Raw genomic sequence first — 12,708 nt, forward strand, 5'->3', positions numbered from 1 at the left:
CCTAAGGGAAAATCCACCACAATTCCTCCCTTGCTGAGGTGCCCTGCTGCATTCTTCTGCAGCTTTCTATCTAGTAAAACTTTCCTTTTCAAACCTATACTGTTGTCAGTAAATTCTCACCAATCTGCAAGTCGACCACCTTCTAATGCCGGGGCTCTGACACCTAGCCCACCAAAAGATAAAGACTCCCACACAAAATTCATTCTTTACAGCTCACAGAATAGACAGCACTGATCTACACAGTACCTAAACTATGATGTGAAGTTACAAACAATTGATTCTTACAGGAAGTATCTATGCATATAATGTTTAAGTCTGTATATTTATAGAAGCATACAGGTTGACATTTTATTCAAAAAATTTCATCTATGTTTAATTTTTTGCATCTTGTGGGATCAAATAAGATAAAGCACCAATTTCATATATATATATATATATAAATTTTTTTTTTATTTTTATTTTGCGAGACAGTTTCTTGCTCTGTCACCCAGGCTGGAGCATAGTGGCATGATCTTGGCTCAGTGCAACCTCCGCCTCCAGGGTTCAAGTGATTCTCACACCTTAGCCTCTTGAGCAGCTGGGACTACAGGTGTGCGTGCAACACCACACCAAGCTAATTTTTGTATTTTTAGTAGAGACAGGGTTTCACCATGTTAGCCAGGCTGATCTCGATCTTCTGACCTCAAGCAATCCACCCACCTTGGCCTCCCAAAGTGCTGAAATTACAGGTATGAGCCACTACACCCAGCCTTCTGCAACATATTAATGATAGAACATGAAAGGTAAAAAGCTGTTAGTTCAAGAATTTTTCATTCAGAGTTACTAAATTTTTATAGCATAAGTTAAAAATATGATCAGAGATGTTAAGTGTGTCAATAATGTGTTTTTGAGACCCACTTCTATAAATAAGTATGATGAGAGATATTATTATTATCCTCATTGTTAATGATAAAAAAGTTAAGGAACAAGGTTAAGTCATCTGTTCAAAGCCATGCAAAGCTGATTCAGTTGCAGGCAGTGTACTTTTACTCTACCCTACAGGCTTTTATAGTTTCAGAGGAGAAAATTAAAGTAGCTATTAAAATCTAACTTTCAATAAGCTGAGGAAAGCTTTTACTGAAGTTAAAATCAGATACCATTGAAAGTAATTTTTCTGTAGATTTTTTTTTTTTTTATTATATTTTAGGGTTTTAGGGTACATGTGCACAATGTGCAGGTTTGTTACATATGTATCCATGTGCCATGTTGATTTCCTGCACCCATTAACTCGTCATTTAGCATTAGGTGTATCTCCTAATGCTGTCCCTCCCCCCTCCCCCCACCCCACAACAGTCCCCGGAGTGTGATGTTCCCCTTCCTGTGTCCATGAGTTCTCATTGTTCAATTCCCACCTATGAGTGAGAACATGCGGTGTTTGGTTTTTTCTCCTTGCGATAGTTTACTGAGAATGATGTTTTCCAGTTTCATCCATGTCCCTACAAAGGACACGAACTCATCATTTTTTATGGCTGCATAGTATTCCATGGTGTATATGTGCCACATTTTCTTAATCCAGTCTATCGTTGTTGGACATTTGGGTTGGTTCCAACTCTTTGCTATTGTGAATAGTGCCGCAATAAACATACGTGTGCATTTGTCTTTATAGCAGCATGATTTATAGTCCTTTGGGTATATACCCAGTAATGGGATGGCTGGGTCAAATGGTATTTCTAGTTCGAGATCCCTGAGGAATCGCCACACTGACTTCCACAATGGTTGAACTAGTTTACAGTCCCACCAACAGTGTAAAAGTGTTCCTATTTCTCCACATCCTCTCCAGCACCTGTTGTTTCCTGATTTTTTAATGATGGCCATTCTAACTGGTGTGAGATGGTATCTCACTGTGGTTTTGATTTGCATTTCTCTGATGGCCAGTGATGATGAGCATTTCTTCATGTGTTTTCTGGCTGCATAAATGTCTTCTTTTGAGAAGTGTCTGTTCATGTCCTCTGCCCACTTTTTGATGGGGTTGTTTGTTTTTTTCTTGTAAATTTGTTTGAGTTCATTATAGATTCTGGATATTAGCCCTTTGTCAGATGAGTAGGTTGCAAAAATTTTCTCCCATTCTGTAGGTTGCCTGTTCATTCTGATGATAGTTTCTTTTGCTGTGCAGAAGCTCTTTAGTTTAATGAGATCCCATTTGTCGATTTTGGCTTTTGTTGCCATTGCTTTTGGTGTTTTAGACATGAAGTCCTTGCCTACGCCTATGTCCTGAATGGTATTGCCTAGGTTTTCTTGTAGGATTTTAATGGTTTTAGGTCTAACATATAAGTCTTTAATCCATCTTGAATTAATTTTTGTATAAGGTGTAAGGAAGGGATCCAGTTGCAGCTTTCTACATATGGCTAGCCAGTTTTCCCAGCACCATTTATTAAATAGGGAATCCTTTCCCCATTGCTTGTTTTTGTCAGGTTTGTCAAAGATCAGATAGTTGTAGCTATGCGGCATCATTTCTGAGGGCTCTGTTCTGTTCCATTGATCTATGTCTCTGTTGTGGTACCAGTACCATGCTGTTTTGGTTACTGTAGCCTTGTAGTATAGTTTAAAGTCAGGTAGCGTGATGCCTCCAGCTTTGTTCTTTTGGCTGAGGATTGACTTGGCGATGCGGGCTCTTTTTTGGTTCCATATGAACTTTAAAGTAGTTTTTTCCAATTCTGTGAAGAAAGTCATTGGTAGCTTGATGGGGATGGCATTGAATCTATAAATTACCTTGGGCAGTATGGCCATTTTCACGATATTGATTCTTCCAACCCATGAGCATGGAATGTTCTTCCATTTGTTTGTATCCTCTTTTATTTCATTGAGCAGTGGTTTGTAGTTCTCCTTGAAGAGGTCCTTCACATCCCTTGTAAGTTGGATTCCTAGGTATTTTATTCTCTTTGAAGCAATTGTGAATGGGAGTTCACTCATGATTTGGCTCTCTGTTTGTCTGTTATTGGTGTACAAGAATGCTTGTGATTTTTGTACATTAATTTTGTATCCTGAGACTTCGCTGAAGTTGCTAATCAGCTTAAGGAGATTTTGGGCTGAGACAATGGGGTTTTCTAGATATACAATCATGTCATCTGCAAACAGGGACAATTTGACTTCCTCTTTTCCTAATTGAATACCTTTTATTTCCTTCTCCTGCCTGATTGCTCTGGCCAGAACTTCCAGCACTATGTTGAACAGGAGCGGTGAGAGAGGGCATCCCTGTCTTGTGCCAGTTTTCAGAGGGAATGCTTCCAGTTTTTGCCCATTCAGTATGATATTGGCTGTGGGTTTGTCGTAGACAGCTCTTATTATTTTGAGATACGTCCCATCGATACCTAATTTATTGAGAGTTTTTAGCATGAAGGGTTGTTGAATTTTGTCAAAGGCCTTTTCTGCATCTATTGAGATAATCATGTGGTTTTTGTCTTTGGTTCTGTTTATATGTTGGATTACATTTATTGATTTGCGTATGTTGAACCAGCCTTGCATCCCAGGGATGAAGCCCACTTGATCATGGTGGATAAGCTTTTTGATGTGCTGCTGGATTCGGTTTGCCAGTATTTTATTGAGGATTTTTGCATCAATGTTCATCAAGGATATTGGTCTGAAATTCTCTTTTTTGGTTATGTCTCTGCCAGGTTTTGGTATCAGGACGATGCTGGCTTCATAAAATGTGTTAGGGAGGATTCCCTCTTTTTCTATCGATTGGAATAGTTTCAGAAGGAATGGTACCAGTTCCTCCTTGTACCTCTGGTAGAATTCAGCTGTGAATCCATCAGGTCCTGGACTCTTTTTGGTTGGTAAGCTATTGATTGTTGCCACAATTTCAGAACCTGTTATTGGTCTATTCAGAGATTCAACTTCTTCCTGGTTTAGTCTTGGGAGGGTGTATTTGTCGAGGAATTTATCCATTTCTTCTAGATTTTCTAGTTTATTTGCATAGAGGTGTTTGTAGTATTCTCTGATGGTAGATTGTATTTCTGTGGGATCGGTGGTGATATCCCCTTTTTCGTTTTTTATTGCATCTATTTGATTCTTCTCTCTTTTCTTCTTTATTAGTCTTGCTAGCGGTCCATCAATTTTGTTGATCTTTTCAAAAAACCAGCTCCTGGATTCATTAATTTTTTGAAGGGTTTTTTGTGTCTCTATTTCCTTCAGTTCTGCTCTGATTTTAGTTATTTCTAGCCTTCTGCTAGCTTTTGAATGTGTTTGCTCTTGCTTTTCTAGTTCTTTTAATTGTGATGTTAGGGAGTCAATTTTGGATCTTTCCTGCTTTCTCTTGTGGGCGTTTAGTGCTATAAATTTCCCTCTACACACTGCTTTGAATGTGTCCCAGAGATTCTGGTATGTTGTGTCTTTGTTCTCGTTGGTTTCAAAGAACATCTTTATTTCTGCCTTCATTTCATTATGTACCCAATAGTCATTCAGGAGCAGGTTGTTCAGTTTCCATGTAGTAGAGCGGTTTTGAGTGAGTTTCTTAATCCTGAGTTCTAGTTTGATTGCACTGTGGTCTGAGAGACAGTTTGTTATAATTTCTGTTCTTTTACATTTGCTGAGGAGAGCTTTACTTCCAACTATGTGGTCAATTTTGGAATAGGTGTGGTGTGGTGCTGAAAAAAATGTATATTCTGTTGACTTGGGGTGGAGAGTTCTGTAGATGTCTATTAGGTCCACTTTATGTAGAGCTGAGTTCAATTCCTGGATATCCTTGTTAACTTTCTGTCTCGTTGATCTGTCTAATGCTGACAGTGTGGTGTTAAAATCTCCCATTATTATTGTGTGGGAGTTTAAGTCCCTTAGTAGGTCACTCAGGACTTGCTTTATGAATCTGGGTGCTCCTGTGTTGGGTGCATATATATTTAGGATAGTTAGCTCTTCTTGATGAATTGATCCCTTTACCATTATGTAATGGCCTTCTTTGTCTCTTTTGATCTTTGTTGGTTTAAAGTCTATTTTATCAGAGACTAGGATTGCAACCCCTGCCTTTTTTTGTTTTCCAGTTGCTTGATAGATCTTCCTCCATCCCTTTATTTTGAGTCTATGTGTGTCTCTGCACGTGAGATGGGTTTCCTGAATACAGCACACTGATGGGTCCTGACTCCTTATCCAGTTTGCCAGTCTGTGTTTTTGATTGGAGCATTTAGCCCATTTACATTTAACGTTAATATTGTTATGTGTGAATCTGATCCTGTCATTATGATGTTAGTTGGTTATTTTGCTCGTTAGTTGCTATAGTTTCTTCCTAGTCTCGATGGTCTTTACAATTTGGCATGTTTTTGCAGTGGCTGGTACCGGTTGTTCCTTTCCATGTTTAGTGCTTCCTTCAGGAGCTCTTTTAGGGCAGGTCTGGTGGTGACAAAATCACTCAGCGTTTGCTTGTCTGTAAAGTGTTTTATTTCTCCTTCACTTATGAAGCTTAGTTTGGCGGGATAGGAGATTCTGGGTTGAAAATTCTTTTCTTTAAGAATGTTGAATATCGGCCCCCACTCTCTTCTGGCTTGTAGAGTTTCTGCTGAGAGATCAGCTGTTAGTCTGATGGGCTTCCCTTTGTGGGTAACCCGACCTTTCTCTCTGGCTGCCCTTAACATTTTTTCTTTCATTTCAACTTTGGTGAATCTGACAATAATGTGTCTTGGAGTTGCCCTTCTCGAGGAGTATCTTTGTGGCGTTCTCTGTATTTCCTGAATCTGAATGCTGGCCTGCCTTGCTAGATTGGGGAAGTTCTCCTGGATAATATCTTGCAGAGTGTTTTCCAACTTGGTTCCATTCTCCCCATCATTTTCAGGTACACCAATCAGACGTAGGTTTGGTCTTTTCACATAGTCCCAAATTTCTTGGAGGCTTTGTTCATTTCTTTTTATCCTTTTTTCTCTAAACTTCCCTTCTCTTTCATTTCATTCATTTCATCTTCCATCAGCGATACCCTTTCTTCCAGTTGATCGCATCTGCTACTGAGGCTTCTGCAATCTTCGCGTAGTTCTCGAAACTTGGCTTTCAGCTCCATCGGCTCCTTGAAGCCCTTCTCTCCATTGGTTATTCTAGTTATCCATTCTTCTAATTTTTTTTCAAAGTTTTTAACTTCTTTGCTGTTGTTTTGAATTTCCTCTCGTAGCTCAGAGTAGTTTGATCGTCTGAGGCCTTCTTCTCTCAACTCATCAAAGTCATCCTCCATCCAGCTTTGTTCCGTTGCTGGTGAGGAACTGCGTTCCTTTGGAGGAGGAGAGGTGCTCTGTTTTTTAGAGTTTCCAGTTTTTTTGGTCTGTTTTTTTCCCCATCTTTGTGGTTTTATCTACTTTTTGTCTTTGATGATGGTGATGTACAGATGGGTTTTTGGTGTGGATGACCTTTCTGTTTGTTAGTTTTCCTTCTACCAGACAGGACCCTCAGCTGCAGGTCTGTTGGAGTTTACTAGAGGTGCACTCCAGACCCTGTTTGGCTGGGTGTCAGCAGCGGTGGCTGCAGAACAGCGGATTTTCGTGAGACCACAAATTCAGCTGTCTGATAGTTCCTCTGAAAGTTTTGTCTCAGAGAAGTACCGGGTTGAATGAGGTGACAGTCTGTCCCTACTGGGGGGGTGCCTCCCAGTTAGGCTGCTCAGGGGTGAGGGACCCACTTTAGGAGGCAGTCTGACCGTTCTCAGATCTCCAGCTGCGTGCTGGGAGAACCACTACTCTCTTCAAAGCTGTCAGTCAGACAGGGACATTTAAGTCTGTGGAAGTTCTTGCAGAGTTTTTGTTTGTCTGTGCCCTGCCCCCAGAGGTGGAGCCTACAGAGGCAGGCAGGCCTCCTTGAGCTGTGGTGGGCTCTACCCAGTTCGAGCTTCCTGGCTGCTTTGTTTACCTAAGCAAGCCTGGGCAATGGCGGGCGCCCCTCCCCCAGCCTCGCTGCCGCCTCGCAGCTTGATCTCAGACTGCTGTGCTAGCAATTAGCGAGACTCCGTGGGCATAGGACCCTCCGAGCCAGGTGCGGGACACAATCTCCTAGTGTGCCGTTTTCCAGGCCCATTGGAAAAGCGCAGTTAGGGTGGGACTGACCCGATATTCCAGGTGCCGTCTGCTTCCCCTTTCTTTGACTAGGAAAGGGAACTCCCTGACCCCTTGCGCTTCCCGAGTGAGTCAATGCCTCGCCCTGCTTCGGCTCGCGCACAGTGCGCTTCACCGACTGTCCTGCACCCACTGTTAGGCACTCCCTAGTGAGATGAAACCAGTACCTCAAGCAGAAATGCAGAAATCACCCGTCTTCTGTGTCGCTGGGGCTGGGAGCTGGAGACCGGAGCTGTTCCTATTCGGCCATCTTGGCTCCACCCCTTTTCTGTAGATTTTAAGCACAGTATTCATTTTTGTATTTTTGTCTCCTTTAATCATATATCTAATATCATATCTATTAGTAGAAGGGGGAAAGGGACATTTTTTTCAAAAAAATTAAATGCCAAATGTAAATTAATATAATCTAAAGTCAAGACGAAGGCACTCAGTTGTCTTTTGCTTTGGGGTCATTTGTGGATTTTCTACGGTGTTATATTCTACTTATCCATGTTTTAAAGATATGAAATTGTGATATCTTCCTACTGATCAGGCTACATAGACTGTTATCAGACAACTGAAAAAGCATCTTTTCTCTCAATCTTATAATGTTAATTGTGCTTGTTAATTAGTCTCTTCCTGGCTTTTCATAAAGAACAATCATTCTAAGAGTAATTTTCAAGTCATACCAAACAAACAACAAAAAAAAAGTTTGCTTTTAAGACTCAGGTTAGGCCCATCAGTGTCAAGTAAGAGGAAGAAAGGCTCTAAAACCTCTTTCCACAGGGTCCAAAATAGAACATTAATTAGGCAAATAAAAATGACACAGATTCACAAAAAATAGCAACAGTTATTTTAAAAACAAGCTGGCTATGCCACACATAGCTATTAACAATAATAATAGTAGAAAGTTGCAACATAACACCATAACTCAAATTCGGCCCTAAAACCACATATGCTCCTATAAATATCTAATTTTTGCTTAAATTTAGATTGAATTTATGCTGTTTGTTTTATTTTTATATGTGAAAACATTCGCAAAGTATTTTGAATGTTTTAGTAATACTTAGTACAGATTGCGGTCATAAAAAATCCTTTCAACACTACGGTTCATATATATGCTATTGTTCAGATTATAATAAATTAGATGAACTAATCCATCTTCAATTTTAATGTTTGGGAAAGCATTTCAACAGAGCTCATGATTAGTAGCACCAGGCCAAGAGTATACCTAAATTTCCCTAAAAAAGAAGCTTAAATTACTCAGCATAGAATTTCAGTAAGACTAATCCCCTTCTGTTACTGCCCAAACCTTGATCTTTTATGGTTCTCCCTCAGTAAATCACATACCTATTATGCAGAACACTAAAGTTTGAATTTAGAGATCTGTGAGAAAGGAAAAGAGGTTAATTGCCTTTTATAATATCTTGGTTTAGTCCTCCAAAAAATTTCCTTCTAACAATGTTAGATCTGTATTACAATCAGGAAGAAGCACAGTAGTAATTTTAGAAAGGGGGCCAAAATGAAATTTCATAAGCAAAAAGGAGGGACCATAAGAGAACTGTACATCTCCATTCCACTGTAAGGCAAAATGGTCTTCTTTTGATTCTATTATTTGATTAGAGAAAATGACCATCAATCAGAGAAACAAACTAATGTCTCAGGCAGGAAATAAATGACATTCAAGACTAAGCCATAGGCAGGGCATGGTGGCTCACGCCTGTAATCCCAGCACATTGGGAGGCCAAGGCAGGCGAATCATTTGAGGTCAGGAGTTCAAGACCATCGTGGTTAAAATGGTGAGACCCCCGTCTCTACCAAAAATACAAAAATTAGCCGGGTGTAATGGTGCATGCCTATAATCCCAGCTACACGGGAGGCTGAGGCGGGAGAATCGTTTGAGCCTGGGAGACAGAGGCTGTAGTGAGCAAAGATCATGCCACTGAATTCTAGCCTGGGCTACAGAGTGAGACTCCGTCTCAAAAAAAAAAAAAAAAAAAAAAAGATTAAGCCATAGATAAAGAATGCAGTAACAATTATTATTCAGGATTTTTTTTTTTTTTTTGAGATGGAGTTTTGCTCTTGTTGCCCAGGCTGGAGTACAATGGCACGATCTCAGCTCACCGCAACCTCCGCCTCCCAGGTTCAAGCGATTCTCCTGTCTCAGCCTCCCGAGTAGCTAGGATTACAGGCATGCGCCACCACACCCTGCTAATTTTGTATTTTTAGTGGAGACAGGGTTTCTCCATGTTGGTCAGGCTGGTCTCGAACTCCTGATCTCAGATGATCCACTGTCTCGGCCTCCCAGAGTTCTGGGATTATAGGCGTGAGCCACTGTGCCCGGCCTATTCGGGATTTTTAGAGACTGAAAATATGAGGGAAACCTGGTTAAGTGGATAGACGATAGCCTAATTATAAAACTTCTCTGTGTGCTATGATTACATGTTCATCTTTAATCAATTATGCAGATAGCTACAGAATACTATTATTTTATAGTACACACATGCATACATCTTTAGCATATCCTTTGCAGGTGTAAAAAAAATTATGATAATATAATCCTTAAATGGCAGGCACCTGGTAGTATAGTAAGTTCTTGAAAAATATTATGTCTAAAAACACATACCTTACGATTATAAAACCTAGTGCCTGCCACAAATATGGAGAAATATTTGATTCATTACAGTATATAATGTACAGCCTAACCAGTAGGCTAACGAGAAGCAGACAATGATCTTCCCTTGACCCTGATACCTCCTTTAATTATTACTCTCTTTCCCTTCACTTCCATTTTTTAATGTAATCTACACCATTAGTTCCCAAATGCTAGTTCCATATTAATGCCTGTCCATGATTATGCTTGGTCAGTTCGTTGCAAAAGGAGAACATTATTTTAAATATTGTTAATATGACAATTATATTTAATCAAAGTCTGATCTTTGATCTTACATTCTTCCTCCATATTTGGGAATAATCAGTTGTAGGTTCTCGGGTTTGTCTTTTGTTGTCTTGCTCTCTTGTTGTTTCATTGTGGTAAAACACATACAACATAAAATTTGCCATCTTAACATTAAATACATTCAGTTCATTAAACACATTTACATTTTTCTGCAACCATCACTACTATCCACCGCTAGAATTATTTTCATCTCGCAAAACTGAAACTGCACCCATTAAACAATAACTTTACATTCTGTCTTCCCCCAAGCCTCTAGCAACCACCATTCTTTCTGTCTCTGTGAATTTGACTATTCTAAGTACATACCTCACATAAGTGGAATTATACAGTATTTGTCTTTCTGAAACTGTCTTATTTCACTTAACATAATGTCTTGAAGGTTCACCCATGGTATAGCATGTCTCAGAATTTCCTTCCTTTTTAAGGCTGAGTAATATTCTGTTTTATGTGTATACCACATTTTGCTTATCCACCCATCCATTGATGGAAACTTGGGTTGCTTCCATCTTTTGGCTATTCTTAATAATGCTTCTATGGAGATTTGTGTATAAATATCTCTTCAAGACCCTGCTTTCAATTCTTTTAGATATATACCCATAAGTAGAATTGCCAAATCATATGATAACCCTACTTTGAATTTTTTGAGGAATCACCATAGCAGCTGCACCATTTCACATTCCCACAAACAGTGCCTAAGAGTTTCAATCTCCCTACATCTTTGCTAACGCCTGTTGTCTTCTTTTTTTTCACAGTAGCTATCCTTATGAATGTGAGGAGATATCTCACTATGGTTTTGATTTGCATTTCCCTAATGATTAGTGATGCTGAAGTGTTGCTTTGCTTCAGTGTTCTTAATTGGTAAAACAAGAAGTTGGCAACTTGCTTAGTCTCCATTTTTTAACAAATTTATAGGTTATTGATATCTGAAAATCTGAAAATCACCAGTGTACTTTCTATGTCCTCTTCTCATCTAAAAATTACCCCATCAATTCACTGCAGTCTGGCTTTGGCCCTCAATCTTCTCCTGACTTCTCTCACCAGAATTAACAAACTAACTTGTAATTGCCAAGTAGAATGGACCTTCTTCAGTCTTTATATAATTAGTGGAAAGTGCAGAGTCTCTGGGGCCAAACCTAAAGTCCTGCTTCCTTCAGCAGAGTAGGATCTCGACAAATGTAATTCCTGCTCCTGGACTTCCCTAAGGGAAATTTCATCCCTTCCCATAGTTTCATTCTCTACCCTATGCAATGATTCCCAAACCTCTAACACTCAACCATGTCAGTGGAGCATTAATACTGTGCAAGGCACTCTGCAATGGATATATGGATAAATTAACTATGGCTTCGGCGCTCCAGAAGCATGTGGTTTAGTAAGATAAATAGTTGTGCAATACAGTGTCACAGGTGCTATGAAGGAACATGCCAGGAGCACAAAGAAAGGAATAATGATTCCCATATGACCTGGAGTGGACAGGGAAGGTCTTATAGAGGAGAAACTTGAAGTGAATGAATATTGGAAGTACTTACCAGGTAGCAGAGGGGAGACAATTATCGCCACATGTATCAATTCTTAAAATTAACAGAAGAGAATATTTGAGGTAGGAAACCTTAGCACATCATTTCAGTGGACCAGGTGAGGGCTAGTTAAGGCCTGAACTAAGAGACAGTGGAAAAGAAGAGATACCATACAAGAAACATAATGGTATGAAATTGATGGGACTTGGTCACCAATTAGATCTAGAGAACAAGGGAAAAGAGTTTAGGCTGACTTAGTAGGTTCTGTCTTGGATAAACAGATGGTGGTACCGTGCACTAAGATTGGAAATATAGGAAGAGGAACAGGTTACAAGGAAAAGATGAGTTCAATTAGGGACATTTTGAATTTGTGGTCTTTCTGTGGGACATTCAGGTGCTTATAGAAAGATCAAGGATAGAGATGCAGATCTGTAAGACAGACATTGAAGCCCTATGTAGCAGATGCGTTAGGTACCCTGCCAGTATCCCTCCATGCTCACCATTCCCATGCATGCCCTTTCAGGGGCTTCCAACAGCAAGCATCTGGGAGTCTTTGCCTGAGGGCTCCCGGCAGAGCCCACTGGGTGGGCCTGCCAACTCCGAGACTAATGGCGTTAACAGGGAGTATCTGCTAATAGATTTCTTTTTGGAGGTGATGAAGATGTTCTGAAATTACATAGTGGAGATGTGGCACAACTTTGTGAATACACTAAAAACCCAGTCAATTCTACACTTTCAAAAGGTGAATTTTAGTGCTTACTTCAACAGCACGTATATTAAAATTGGAATGATATAGAGAAGACTAGCCTGGCCCCTGTGCAAGGATGACATGCAAATTCGTGAAGTGTTCCATATTAAAATTATACAAAATAAAATAATAAATAATAAAATAAATAAAAGGTGAATTTTATACTTTTTGATTTTTACCTCCATTTGTAACAATTGTGTGAGAAAAAAATACATATGCTATGGCTCAGCCCAACTGAAGTATTTGGTCCACAAATATGCCCAATGTCTTCACATCTGTGTGCCTTTGCTTGCTCTATTGCTTCCACCTAGAATTTCGAATTTCTCTTTTCTCCCACTCCTCTCCCCCATGTTTCCTAATCCTATTCTTTCTTCCAGGCCCAGCAAAAGTCCTCCTTTTCCGTGCATTCAGTCTTCCCCAGGTCAGGGATTTATCTTGTACTTCCCTGACATC

General features: G+C 39.8%; 1 non-coding gene across 1 annotated transcript; it reads left to right on the plus strand.

Moving 5' to 3' along the window:
* The first annotated feature begins 12,259 nt into the window (after positions 1-12,259).
* On the plus strand, positions 12,260-12,366 carry LOC115831691. The gene has a single exon (XR_004027198.1). It is a non-coding gene; the product is annotated as a U6 spliceosomal RNA (small nuclear RNA).
* Positions 12,367-12,708: the final 342 nt, after the last annotated feature.

Source organism: Nomascus leucogenys, chromosome 19 (genome assembly GCF_006542625.1).
Source record: "Nomascus leucogenys isolate Asia chromosome 19, Asia_NLE_v1, whole genome shotgun sequence".
In the NCBI taxonomy this organism is placed as follows: Eukaryota; Metazoa; Chordata; class Mammalia; order Primates; family Hylobatidae; genus Nomascus; species Nomascus leucogenys.